The sequence below is a fragment of the Chiloscyllium plagiosum genome, unplaced genomic scaffold (assembly GCF_037043375.1).
Source record: "Chiloscyllium plagiosum isolate Xiang-an unplaced genomic scaffold, Cpla_swu_hap1 HiC_scaffold_48, whole genome shotgun sequence".
Classification (NCBI taxonomy): Eukaryota; Metazoa; Chordata; class Chondrichthyes; order Orectolobiformes; family Hemiscylliidae; genus Chiloscyllium; species Chiloscyllium plagiosum.
The window spans coordinates 37,888,227-37,901,411 of record NW_028270186.1 but is presented as its reverse complement, the minus strand read 5'-3'; the positions used below and the strand labels follow the sequence as shown (position 1 = coordinate 37,901,411).

Here is a 13,185-nt window from a genome sequence, read left to right as displayed (position 1 = left end):
ATTTTAGATAGCACTAATGAAAAGTGAACACTCACAAAGACATTACAAGGTAAGCATAGGCAGCAACGAAGTGGCATATTAGCATGATGATGCTTACACAATGTGAATAGACCAAAATTTAGGTGCACAAACACATGAGCACACCAGCAGTAAAGGAACAGGAATATGTTTATTCACGCACAGACTCCAACATGGGCAAGAGTGAAGTAAGAGACTTTTATAACCACATACACAAACATTAAAGGGAAACCAAACATACCAAGCAGTAGATCAAATAAATTAAGGGACACAGGTTCAAAAAGTTATTCCTAAATATACAGATCCTACAAACAAAAATATGAAGCAATGTCCTGACTGTGATGTCACTTATATGCATGATTTGCCAAGCAATTGGTCACCAATACATAAAGACGGGAATCACATTTGAACTTTTATTCAGAGATGGCTACAATTTTCAACTAAAGTGCTGTCACAGCCTATATTTAAAATATAATGATATAATTAAAATCATCATTCGTAATAAGCATTCCTCAAATAATAATATCCTTAAATAATAGATGAAAAGAAAAATAATTTAAAACGTTCTGACATGGATAATGAAGAAAGAACATGTGCAGTTAGTATTTGTAAATTCTTGCTGAGTCAATAATACACTAATAGATACAGATAAGAGTCACACTTGAGAAATCCCTGACTGTTTTATGAAGATGTAATGGTCTCCAATTACATGACTTGGATGCAGATAGATCGATCTGGTTCAATAAACAATCTAAATGCGTTCTCTCGGCTTGATATTCATAGATTCAATCGATCGAACTTGGATTGAAGACTATGAGGATGATAACAGCAACATCTGGACAACTGCTTCCACGTTCATCACCTTGTTCTTCCTGAGTATTTTCTACAGCGCTGCCGTCACTCTGGTGAAGGTGAGAATAATCACATCTTTCTCACGCCAAGCAGCCCAATATGTTTTGTGAAATCTCTAAGTGTGCCATTAAATAAACATTATATCTGAAAGTCCCTGATCATAAATATCTGCGTCATTGCTTTCTCTCTCTTTTCCAGGTTAAGTGAATGAGTTATGGACCCCTTTGATTTTCCTGATCTGCTTATCAAGGTCTCTGAATTCCCAATCTCCAATCTGTCCTGTTGCTGACTCTAACAGTGAGATTACTTCAGTTTATTAGCGTGTAACTGAGACAATTATTGATGGATTTTCCTTTTTTACTTTGATATCTTTGAGATGGTTGTGGTTGGAATAATTTGTAGCTTCCCAGTTGTTTGAAGCCCATTTGTTTTGTTTTTATTTGTTCCTTACTCAGAATGGTTGCCTACCCTTTCTGATGAGCCTTTGTTTGCCTTTCTTGTGACTGTTACTGATGAACAGAAAATTCCCAGTTCACAGCACATGTGTTCTCGTCTCAATGTGGCATCCAGCCATTATGTTCACTTCTGTTAGCTTTTACATCAACCTTTTGGATAAAGATGCTTTCTGAAATAGTTAATAAATCTCGAATGAATATGCACTAACCTTGAGTTTGCTTAATTCTTTCTTCAAGGCCAGTCATTAATAATACATTTACCCACATCCTACTCCTTTCCCAGCCAAATACTTTCACTTGTTCTGTTTGATTGTATTTTATCCAGCCATTTAGTTTAATGCTGCGCTACCATGCAGCCCACTGATGTGAATACATCTTTCTCACGATATGCCTGATGGAACACTCCAGAGGCAGAATGATTAGAGAACATTTCCGCTTATGCACCAAGGGTCACGGCCTCGGGTCACCTCATGATAATTTTATAGGTTCCACCAGAAGCCGAAAAAAGGCAGACAACGGAGTTTGAAAGTTTACTCTACACTGTCTAAACTAAAAGTACTCCCAATGTCAGGGCAGCCTGGGTTAGTAATGCAGAAATCGCCACCGAAAGCGCCCAATGAAACATTCATCAGCCAAAAATGTCAACGTTCAGTCAGGTATTCAGACACAACACGTGCACAATCCAAGGGCGGATTCTCAGAACTGGAGTTTTTCCCATACATAAATCTCATGGAGCGCAATTCCTGGGATCTACTTGACACACCATACCTGTCAAATCCCAGGGAATGAGACTGAGATCTGTCTGATACAGGGATATTACTGAACAGCAACCCTCAAAAATAATAAATCAGAGGGCGCTGTGACCAGGCAAGGCACAGCTCATGAGTACTTGAAATATTCAGCCATTGAGATCCATATGACGCAAGACGGAATTGAGAACCAATCATAGCAACTGGTCACAGAGTCTGGAAACTATCAGCAGAGGAGAACATTCTCAATTTCTCAGAGTTGGTGCGGTGTATCATCCCGGGAATAGTGTTGTGAATCAGTCACGCACCCAATCTCATAACTTTGCATTTTTTTCAAAAACATGGCACCTGAAACTAGATGCAACATTCCAGGTGAGACAAGAGACTTTTTTATTTCAGTTTAACATAATTGCTTTGTGTTTGTTCTCTACAGCGTAGGGTGATGAAGTAGGGTTTATTTGCTCTTCTGTCCACGTGTCATGGTACATTCCCTGATTTGTGCACATACACACGGGGGATCCTCTGCTCCTTCACCCCTTTGGGTTTACCCCCTTACTATTGTATGTTCCCCTGAGTTCATCACAAAACAAAGAAGCAGGTCACACCTCCCTGAGACTGAGATCTATCTGACACACCGATATTAATGAATAACAATCCTCAACAATTATAAATCACAGGTTGATTTCGATCAGGGAAGGCAGAGATGAGAAGTTCTGGAAACCCTGCTGCTTTCCATGTCCTTTCCCACAAGCCGTCTGTCAAGCTTTGAAGCTCTTAGCTGTTCTTCCAATATCCTAACATTTTATTTTAAATTGCTATTAATATTTTTCTGTAATTTTGTATTATAGACCAAAGCACAGGTTGAACCAACAAGGACTCCAAACACTGAATGGAGTTCGTTTTTTAAAATTCTTGTTTCTATCCATAATTTTCCTTCCATACAATGTAACCTTTTATTTCCCATCACCCAAGTCACCCATAGTATCTTTATTTTCAGCTACTAACCAACACCAGTAAATTGAATAATTTATGTTCAAAGTCCCTCCCATCATCAAAGGTACGGCAGAAGTAGGAAGAGCTAGAAGGAGATTGGAGTCAATTTTTCTTGTGGTGAAACATTACTACTGTTCTAACACAAGGCATTTCTGAGGGATGGTCTAGTGAAGCTATGTGGATGGAACTCAGAAATAAGAAAAGCATGATTACTTTGATGCGATTGCAATAGTCCCCCCAGTAGTCAGAGTGAAATTGAGTAGCAAATATGTCGAAAGATCTTATTTATACGTGAGAATAATAGGATTGGAATAATAGCAAATTTTAACCTTCTAAACATAAAGTCGGACAGCCATGGTCTTAAGAGCTTGGATGGTGAGGAATTTGGAAAGTGCTAAAGTCAATTTTCTTCATTAATATGCAGATGTAACTATCACAGAAGGAGCAAACCTGACCTACTCTTGTGATATAAGGCAGGGCAAGGAACTGAATGGTTAGTAGGGGAGCTGTTGGGGGCCGGGGTCATAATGCCATTAGTTGTAAAATATTTATGGAAAGGATTGGCATTATATATAAGTTAATGTTCTTAATTGGACGAGGGCAAATTTTAATAGTATGAGACAAAACCTTTCAAGGGTTGATTGGAGTAGACTGTTTGCAGCTCAAGGGACGGCCGGGAAGAGTGAAGCTTTCAGAAGTGAGATAACGGGAGTTCGGAGGCGGGATGTTCCTGTTAGTGTGAAGATAAGGCTGGTAAGAGGAGGGAACATTGGAGGAATAAAGATATTGAGGTTTTGGTTCGGATTAAGAATGAATCATATATTAGATATAGATAAATGGGATCAAGTGAATCTCGAAGAGTACAAGAGGTGCAGGGACATTCTAAAGAGGGAAATGAGGAGGGCAAGAAAGGAAAATGAGATAGCCTTGGGAGATAATGTTAAAGATAATCCAAAGAGATTTGACTAGTACATTAAGAGCAAAGGGGTAGATCATAGAGTCATAGAGATGTACAACTTGGAAACAGATCTTTCAGTCTCACTTGCCCATGCTGACCAGATATCCTAAACTAATCTAATCCCATTTGCCAGTACTTGGCCCATATCCCTCTAAATCCTTCCTATTCGTCTACACACTCAGATGCCTTTTAAATGTTGAAATTGCACCAGCCTCCACTGCTTCCTGTGGCAGTTCATTCCATACACACCATCCTCTGCATGAAAAAGTTACTGCTAAGGTACTTTCAACTTTATCCCCTCTCACTCTAAACCTGTCCTCACGATTATAGGTTTAGATGAGACTCCACCCACCTCAGGGAAAAGACCTTGTCTATTCACCGTATCCATGCCTCTGATGATTTTATAAACCTTTATAAAGTCACCCCTCAGCCTCCAACGCTCCAGGGAAATCAGCCCCAGCTCATTCAGCCTCTCCCTATATAACTCTACATGGCTGTGAATATGTATAAGCCTAGAGGGATGGCTTCATAAATCATGTTGCATTTTATATAAATGCTTTTTTAAATTATCATTTAGTATAAAATGGAGGATGGGTGCCTTTGCAATTTCATACCAGTAGCCCAGTAAGACCTGGGGAAATAAACTGCAACAAAAAAATGGACAAAAAGTGATTGCACTACGGATAATCTCACCATATCATTCGTGTAAAAAATAATTCCCTATTTTGACCTTGAAGTTAATAGAGTCTATTAATTAGTCCTGTGTGTGTAATAATTTTCATCTATCTGTCATTCTACATTCAGTTGTTGTAGTTACCGTGTGGATTACTGCACCTCTCTAAAAATTCAAAACAAAATTAAGTAAAACTGCAAATTAATATTGTATCTAATTACTACAAAAAATTAGCAATCCAATGACACCAAATTGGAAAGGAATGTTGAAATGTAGCCAATTCTGAGGAGTACAAGAAGTTGCAAGAGATCATTAATTAATTTGCGGTATGTTCAAATAATTAGCAAATGAAGATTAACACAGATAAACGTAAGGTGTTACATCTTGGTAGGAATAATGTGCAGGTCACTTATTCAAAGATGCACGTCTAAGTGAGGGAGAGAAACAAAGGGATCTCAGACAATGACATCAGTCACTAACAATTTCACCACAGGTTCCGAAGGCCATAAAAATGCAAACAAAGCTCTAAGTTTTATCTCTAAAGGGATAGATTTGAAAGTAGGGACCCTATAAAAATTTGTTTGACTATAATTAAGAGTATTGCCTGCAGTTCGAGTTGACATATTATAGAATGGATGAGAGAGTGTGAAGAGAAGATTTATAAGAATGCTACACAAGTTTCTGGCAGTGTATATCAAGGAAAAATTGTTGCGCTGTTCACTTTTCTCTTGAAAAGAAGGCTGACAGTTCTAAAATTATGAAAGATTTTGAAGGGAGAAGGTACAGAGAAAACATTACACTACGGGTTGAACATAACTAGAGGCTGTCAATATAAGATGGTACCTCAAGAAATTCAAAAGGGAATTCAGAAGAAACCTCTTCACTGAAAGAATGATGAGAACGGGGAATATGTGACCAGACGGAATAGTTGAAATCATTAGTTGAGATGTATTTCAAGGAAACTAGGTGAGCACTTGGAAGGGATGGGAATAGAGAATTACAATGGGCGATTTAGATGAGGAAAGATGAGAAACACCTTGAGTGGAACATAAGCGCTGGCATGAACTGATTGTACCAAATGGTCTGTATTTCCTCTGTAATCCTATGTAGAAAATCACCATTGTATGAAACAAAAAGTGTATTAAAAACATCTAGAAGAATTATAATGTTTCTCACAAAAAAGTCTCAAGTATTCAGCACTGAATGTAAATGATTTTATCACATGGCCACACTTCACTATTTGCTTGCTAGCACTGAAACAGCAGTAATCACAGTACTCTTACTAGGAGCAGGAGTAACCCAGTGTCCATGCACCAATTGGGGGGTCTTAATGACTTATTAATGGTCTCAGTAGGACCTGCCAACCTGGTCCCGGGAATGTTGTGAACACTCTAGCCCTCACGGCTTCTTTCACTCACTTACTCTGATTTCCAGTTCCCGTAATGATCGCCACCATGGACAGGAGACTGTTCCAGTATGCAGATGGGATACCCTGTTATGAGCCATAAGGTACTTCATTAGGAGGGACATCCTGCAGGTGTGTCTCTAGGATGCAGGAGAAGGTCTCCCACACAATGGAGGACCCACCTACTGCTAACAAACTGCCAGCATTGGCGGGAACAGACTCTACATTGTCCACCTGAGTGGCCATCCTTTCCCTAATTTGGGATCAATAAAATACTATGGAGGTGGAAATATGAGAGCCACTGAAACTCCTTCCTCCCTTATTATTATCCACCTAATGACCTTGCAGCCTGTCCCTAGGGGGCTGATAGAACCCAGTCCCATTGCAATATTCAAGAACATGAAGAGCTGGCAGACTGGTCAAAATTGATAAAGCTTAACACAAACAGTCTTGTCCTGAGTGTTAAATTCTAAAGTGTAACTTGAGATGAGTTCAATAAAAATTGCAGAAGTACCGAAACAATCACTTCCATCCATCAGAAACAAATTTCTATGAATGGGAACGGCTGGTCCGCTATTTGGAATGGAGCAGTGCATTTGAAACGTTAATGTGGAGCAGCAATGTTATATGATGGATGTGTGCACAGTTTGAAGCTGTTTGCTGATTCAGTTTTGCTAAAGCTTTGGCAGATACATTCCAATTAGAATCAATTAAATCTGCCAAAGTGAACATTAAATACTCACATTTATGAGATGCTTTAACATAGTACATAGAAAAGTACAGCACAGAACAGGCCCATTGGCACACGATGTTTTGCTGAGGTTTAATCCTAATGTAAAATATAATAACAACCTACACACCCCTCAACTCACTGCTAAACATGTGCATGTCTAGCAGTCGCTTAAAAGTCCCTAATGACTCTGCTTCCACCACCACCACTGGCGATGCATTCCATGCATTCACAACTCTCTACATAAAGAACCTACCTCTGACGTCTCCTCTATACCTTTCTCCTAATATCTTAAAACTATGACCCCCCTCGTACCAGTCAATCCTGCCCTGGGGAAAAGTGTCTAGCTATTGACTTTATCTATTCCTCTCATTATCTTGTATACCTCAATCAGGTCTCCTCTCTTCCTCCTTCTCTCCAGAGAGAAACGTCTGAGCTTATTCAACCTTTCTTCATAAGGCAAGCCCTCAGTCCAGGCAGCATCCTGATAAACCTTCTTTGAATGCTCTCCAAAGCCTCTTTCTTATAGTAGGGCGACCAGAACTGGACACAATATTCCAAGTGTGCTCTCACCAGGGACTTGTAGAGCTGTCGCAAAACCTCACGGCTCTCAAACTCGATCCCCCTGTTCATGAAAGCCAAAACACCAAATGATATCTTAACAACCTTATCCATTTGGGTGGTAACTTTGAGGGATCTATGCACTACACACCCAGATCCCTCTGTTCCTCCACACTGCCAAGAATCCTGTCTTTAACCCTATATTTATTCGAGTCCGACCTTTCAAACTAGAAAAAGATGCACCAAATGCCAAACAGGGGAAGTTTATTAGCACGTATCAGAAGAGTTAGGACCAAGACCAAAAACATGAAACCGGCTTTTAAGCAAGCTTTCAAAGAGAGAATGAGTACCAGAGGGCATCCGAGGAAGTTTATCAGTAAAGTACAGCTAATTAAGGGGCTTGGCCATACTCATGGACAAAAAGATATAAAGCAATCAGAGAACCAAAGAACAGAGTGTGTATATAAGGGGTACAAGAGACAGGGTGGATCAAGGCTTTGAAGAATTTAGAGATAGACGTAAGTTTAAACTCAATACATTAGATCTCAGTCCTTTCTCTATAAGCACAAGTTTAAGTTTACCAGTCTTGTCCAGGCCAGCAGTAAATGGGATTTTTATTTGCACTGTGCACATCTCCTGATTTCACAAGATATCTTAGTTTTGTAAATGCAATAGAATGCATTTTGCACCGTTTCAGCAATTCATTAAATACAAATTGACCAAAGTAAACAACTTTCCAAAGCTGTCTTTCAACTGCCAGACTGATACAATATACAAAGAGGATCTTCATGAACAAAGTGGGCTTGTCAGGGGGTTAAATCATTTCAAATTCGAAAACTAGATTCCATTTTAATCATATCAGCTGGATGTTGGATACTCCATTAACAAAAGGTACCCAAATTCAAACGATTGTTTGCAAATTCTGAAATATTTTGACATAAAGGGAAAAAACATTTTATACTGAATAAGAAAAGAGTTCTGATGCTTTGGAAAGTGCACAATGATTGATCGAGATGTTCCCAATTGGGAAATGGACTGGTCAGATGGTGATGGACAGTTGACAACTGAACTTTGTTATGTTTTCAATTGGCAGGTTGCCTGAGTGGTCAAGGTATTGTCATGCCAAATGAGGCAGAGAATGGCCATCACCAATTTAGTCGAATCACAACAAGCATTGGCAGTTAACTGCCAACCATCACCTGGTCCACTCTCCATGCCTTTACCAATCAGCACTCATTACCCAGACAGATTAAATGCTTTCTCCCTTTCCATTGGAATTCTTGAGAGTGTCCTGATAAGTACAATATTAAAGACTTAAATAAAAAAATACTTTATTTTCATCAATACTCAAATTTCCATGTTGTACCAGTTGGCAGAGGTGAAACTTAACTATAATGTATCAGGCCTACAATGAACTGGTAAAGTTCTGCACTGGTCTCAGAGGAAAACCAGCAACAATGTCCTTGTGGAGACATTACTTTGCGTTTGATCCTATACAACAACAATTTCAAAGCCATTGAGGAACAGAAATAAATAGAAACAAACCACATGCACATACACACAACACACTATTATTTAAAGTAATAGAGAGAAATTCTGCACTAACAGAAATCCTCATTGTCATTCTGAATACTGAATGTGGCACCAAAAGCACCTTTGTGATAATGACAGTTTGAAAGTCTAGCCCATATTGGTTTGCAGCAGTTGAAGAATTAGTCCCGGTTAGTTCCGACACCCGTATGTGACCATAGATTCAGATTGTTTTTAAAGGCAGATATCAATATGAAGTTGCACAGTGGCAGGAGCACGGCTATCCTATGGACAGCGCTAAAGAGATCTCACACACATTGGCCCTTTAACAAAGAAATGGGGCAAACCTCAGAGATAGGGAAATGTAAACAAAGGAATCACTATCAAGATTTCATCCAATTTGATAGTAACTGATACCTGATCACCAAATTCAGCTGCCACTTCAAAGGATGAAAGAAGCCCCATAAGGAGAACTCCAAATTTCACTTGATTCTGTGTCACATTATCGCAAGAGAGCTTTGTACTTGTCTTTTGGCAGATATCATTTTTTTTCCACAAACCACAGAGATCAGAACCGAATAGTGCAGAACCACATCAAAACTCATCTCCAGAAGCTGTGTCAATGGGTGTTTGGGTTTGCAGTGCCTCTGTATTCTAAGCTTTGGCCTCAACTTCTCGCTGAACCCTAGTTTTCTTGATAAGTTGCAGTTCCAGTCCGTTTCTATTTCATCATTGTCCCAGATTATAGAGGTTTCAGTATCAGTGAGTTCACCAGTATAGCGCATTGGTTAAACCAGCAGTGGCTCCACTGAAAAGGCTTTTAAATCTTGAGGTTCATAGAACAGCACATAGTTATCCATGTTAAAAGGTGTAATAACAATTAACAACATTATATTTGATCTGCTATATTTCCCATTACTGACTGCAATGAATCTACCTCATGGGATACAGAAACTCACCAATGTGAGTAAAAACCCCTTAAACTTTGGGCAAAGCCCAGGCTATTGACTTAAGAGAGTAAACTCCATACAATAATGCAACAAAGAAAAGCAGATTGAAGTCAAATGATGCACAGGTTTGATAGAGAGCAAAATCCTCTCTACCCTAGCAGAGTAGAAAAGTTGCGCATTTATATAACATCTTAATAACATCTTTGTGGGCGGCACGGTGGCACAGTGGTTAGCACTGTTGCCTCACAGCGCTAGAGACCCGGGTTCATTTCCCGCCTCAGGCGACTGACTGTGTGGAGTTTGCACGTTCTCCCCGTGTCTGCGTGGGTTTCCTCCGTGTGCTCCGGTTTCCTCCCACAGTCCAAAGATGTGCAGGTCAGGTGAATTGGCCATGCTAAATTGCCAGTAGTGTTAGGTATAGGGGTACATATAGGGGTATGGGTAGGTTGCGCTTCGGCGGGTCGGTGTGGAATTGTTGGGCCGAAGGGCCTGTTTCCATACTGTAATGTAATCTAACCTAATCTTAATGCCACCTCAGAGTATCCTAAACATCTCTTTCCAGATCTCTGAAACAAGTGCAGAACCCCTGGGGCCACTGTCAACTACATACTATCAAACCCAGGGAATCATAGATGGAAATATCAGCATGTGCCCATGTAACAGTTTAAAATGTGTTTAATACCTCCGCTCGAATAACTAACAAAATTTTTTCGAGGTATGAACAGTAAATGAGAATATGTCACTTGGCCCTTCAAGCCTGTTCCACCATTCAATAAGATCCTGACTGACCCGATATTAACAAGCTTATAAAACATTCCGCTGACAATATCCCACTTTCGCTTCTCTCATTCTATCATTTTAGTATATTCCACTACATATCTATTCTAATCTGGAGAATAGTTTTCCTGCTGTTAGTCACTGTTCCACAATGTACTCCTTTCCTCATTCTCGAATTTAAAGAGCCTGCAATGCTTTTCCTCAGCCTATTCTTTAGACAAGATAAAATAGATTGCAACAGACTCCACTGTTTGCTTGTACTTGACACAATGAGAACTATTGAAATATTTCAATACACTCCTTTGGTGAAAAATATAATTTGTTTTAATCCTTTAAAACCGGTTCAGTTCGTTTTATATTTGCATTGAATGGTATTTCAGTTTGATCCAGATGTTAGTATGAAATGAAATATTACAGCTCTGAGCTTTGTCTCATTCTCCTTTGGTGGAAGTTGGAAAGGAGTGCTTTCTTACAACAGAGGGTCAAGAGAGTGAAAAATGAACGGCCAAGCTGAGTAATAATACATGCAGGTTCTGACAAAGCCAATTTTCAATCAGAGATGTTCGATACAACAACTGAAGTACTTTTCATCATGTCGTCACATGTCAGAAATGTGATATCTAATTTGTGTACCGTGAGAAAAGCAGGAAGGAGATGATGACCAGATCGTCTGCTCATCGGGATTGAGCGATAAATATTGGCCGGGGCACCAGATATAATCTCACTTTAATTAAAAATAATAAGGGTCCCTTTAGAGTGCAGAGTGGCTTTGGTTTAATGCCTCATACACGTCTGATGTGCAGGATTATCTCAGGATTGCACTGCCGTGGCAGTATCAATTAGTGTATTCTAACCCCGAGGGTAGATCTTGAACCCTCCGACTCAGCGATCAGCATTATACTCAGTGGCACCTGAGCAACACACAATGCTCTGACAAGTGGCTTATTATTTACATCCCCAGGGATTAATGAAGCAATTAAGGGCAATTGCACCAATTCTGTATGAGATGCAAAACAGACCTCTGATGATAGAATGATAGTCTCCCTACCCTTGGTCAGTAGACTTAAGTTCCTAAATTAGATTTAGTAGACTTGGATTCCTGTCCCACCTACTCCAGAGGTGTGTCATACATCGCTGAACATTTTAATTTTGAAAAAAAGGAAAACCTCTCAACCAATGGGCTGATGTCATTTGGAAAATGCAATATGTGTAATTAGGAACCAGCACTTTGGGTCACCTTTGCTGATTCCCATTGTGTTCTACTGGAGAAGGTAATTTCTATCAGTGTCCACCCGTTAAAGCTACAAAAAGTTCTCTAATATCTCTCCTCAGTAGGTCATTCTTCCCTTTTGAATATGGGCAGTGAGCACTCAGTCCTATCTCTTTTTTAGCAACAAATGGCTACCTTGCTTCCAGCCTGCTATCAGCAAGAGGTTAACTTGCACTGTCAAAGTGTGGCAATACAGAGAACAACCCTCCCCATACATGACCCAGGCAAAGATCACAAGATGCAGCACGAGCCAGTGTTTATGTCCAGAATTAGATAAACAGGAAGGATGTTCTCCACTGGGGAGTCCCGAACCAGGCCCCACGGTCTAAGGAGACTGGCTCGGGCATTTTGGACTGAGATGAGGAAACTTTTCTTCACCCTGACAGTGGTGACTCTTTGGAATTCACTGTCATAGAAATTGATTGAGTCCAAAACATAATAGATTTTTTTTCGGACTAAAGGGATCAAAGAATGATGGAACAGAGTACTGAGTTGGTTAATCAGCCATCATCATTTTGAACAGCAGCTTAAGGTGCTGAATGGCTTACTGCTCCACCTATTTCTGTGACCATTCTGTGGCTTGAAGAGATGTATTTTGTTCAAAAGTTAATCAAGATGATTGTGAATTAGACATTCCTCAAATTAAATTGAACAATGAGGACGTTCTGGAAAACTGGGATAAACTGCTGAGTTACTTCCAGATGAAAATCGAAATGACCTGAAAGAGTTAGTATAATCACATGGGGAGATGTGTGGGAATAACCTGGGAATTACTAATCTCACGACACATAATATTGATTGAGGAAATGCTGTTCCAATCAAGCAACATCCTACAGACTTAAACTTTGAAGGGTGGCACAGGTTCAGAAAGAGACTGAACACATGCTGAAGCATAACATGGTCGTACATTGGATCAAACTTACTTTTTGACTGTCACTTTCTTTTCTCGTGAATTTAAATTGTCAACTTCCTCAGAATTTGGACAGAGTTTGGACTCCATGTTTGTTTCTCAGCTTCAATTGAACGTAAGGATAAATTAAGACACTTCAAGCAAGCACTTTCAACTACAATTAAAGAGGCAGCTTGATATAGCACTTGGGGAATGGGATCGACTGTTATGTGGAGAAAGCATGATTAGGCTATTGAGTTGGACAATCAACCATGATCGTGATAAATGGCAGAGCAAGTTCGAAAGATTGCATGGCCTCCTCCTGCTCCTATTTTCTACGTTTCTAAACCGGCTTAAATACCCAAGAAAACTGAA

The 13,185-nt window shown here is 39.7% G+C and overlaps 1 long non-coding RNA gene across 1 annotated transcript; it reads left to right on the top strand.

Annotated features, from left to right (window-relative positions):
* Positions 1-806: 806 nt before the first annotated feature.
* On the top strand, positions 807-1,533 carry LOC148135869 (uncharacterized). Its single transcript, XR_015754900.1, has 2 exons — positions 807-929; positions 1,069-1,533. It is a non-coding gene; the product is annotated as an uncharacterized LOC148135869 (long non-coding RNA).
* Positions 1,534-13,185: the final 11,652 nt, after the last annotated feature.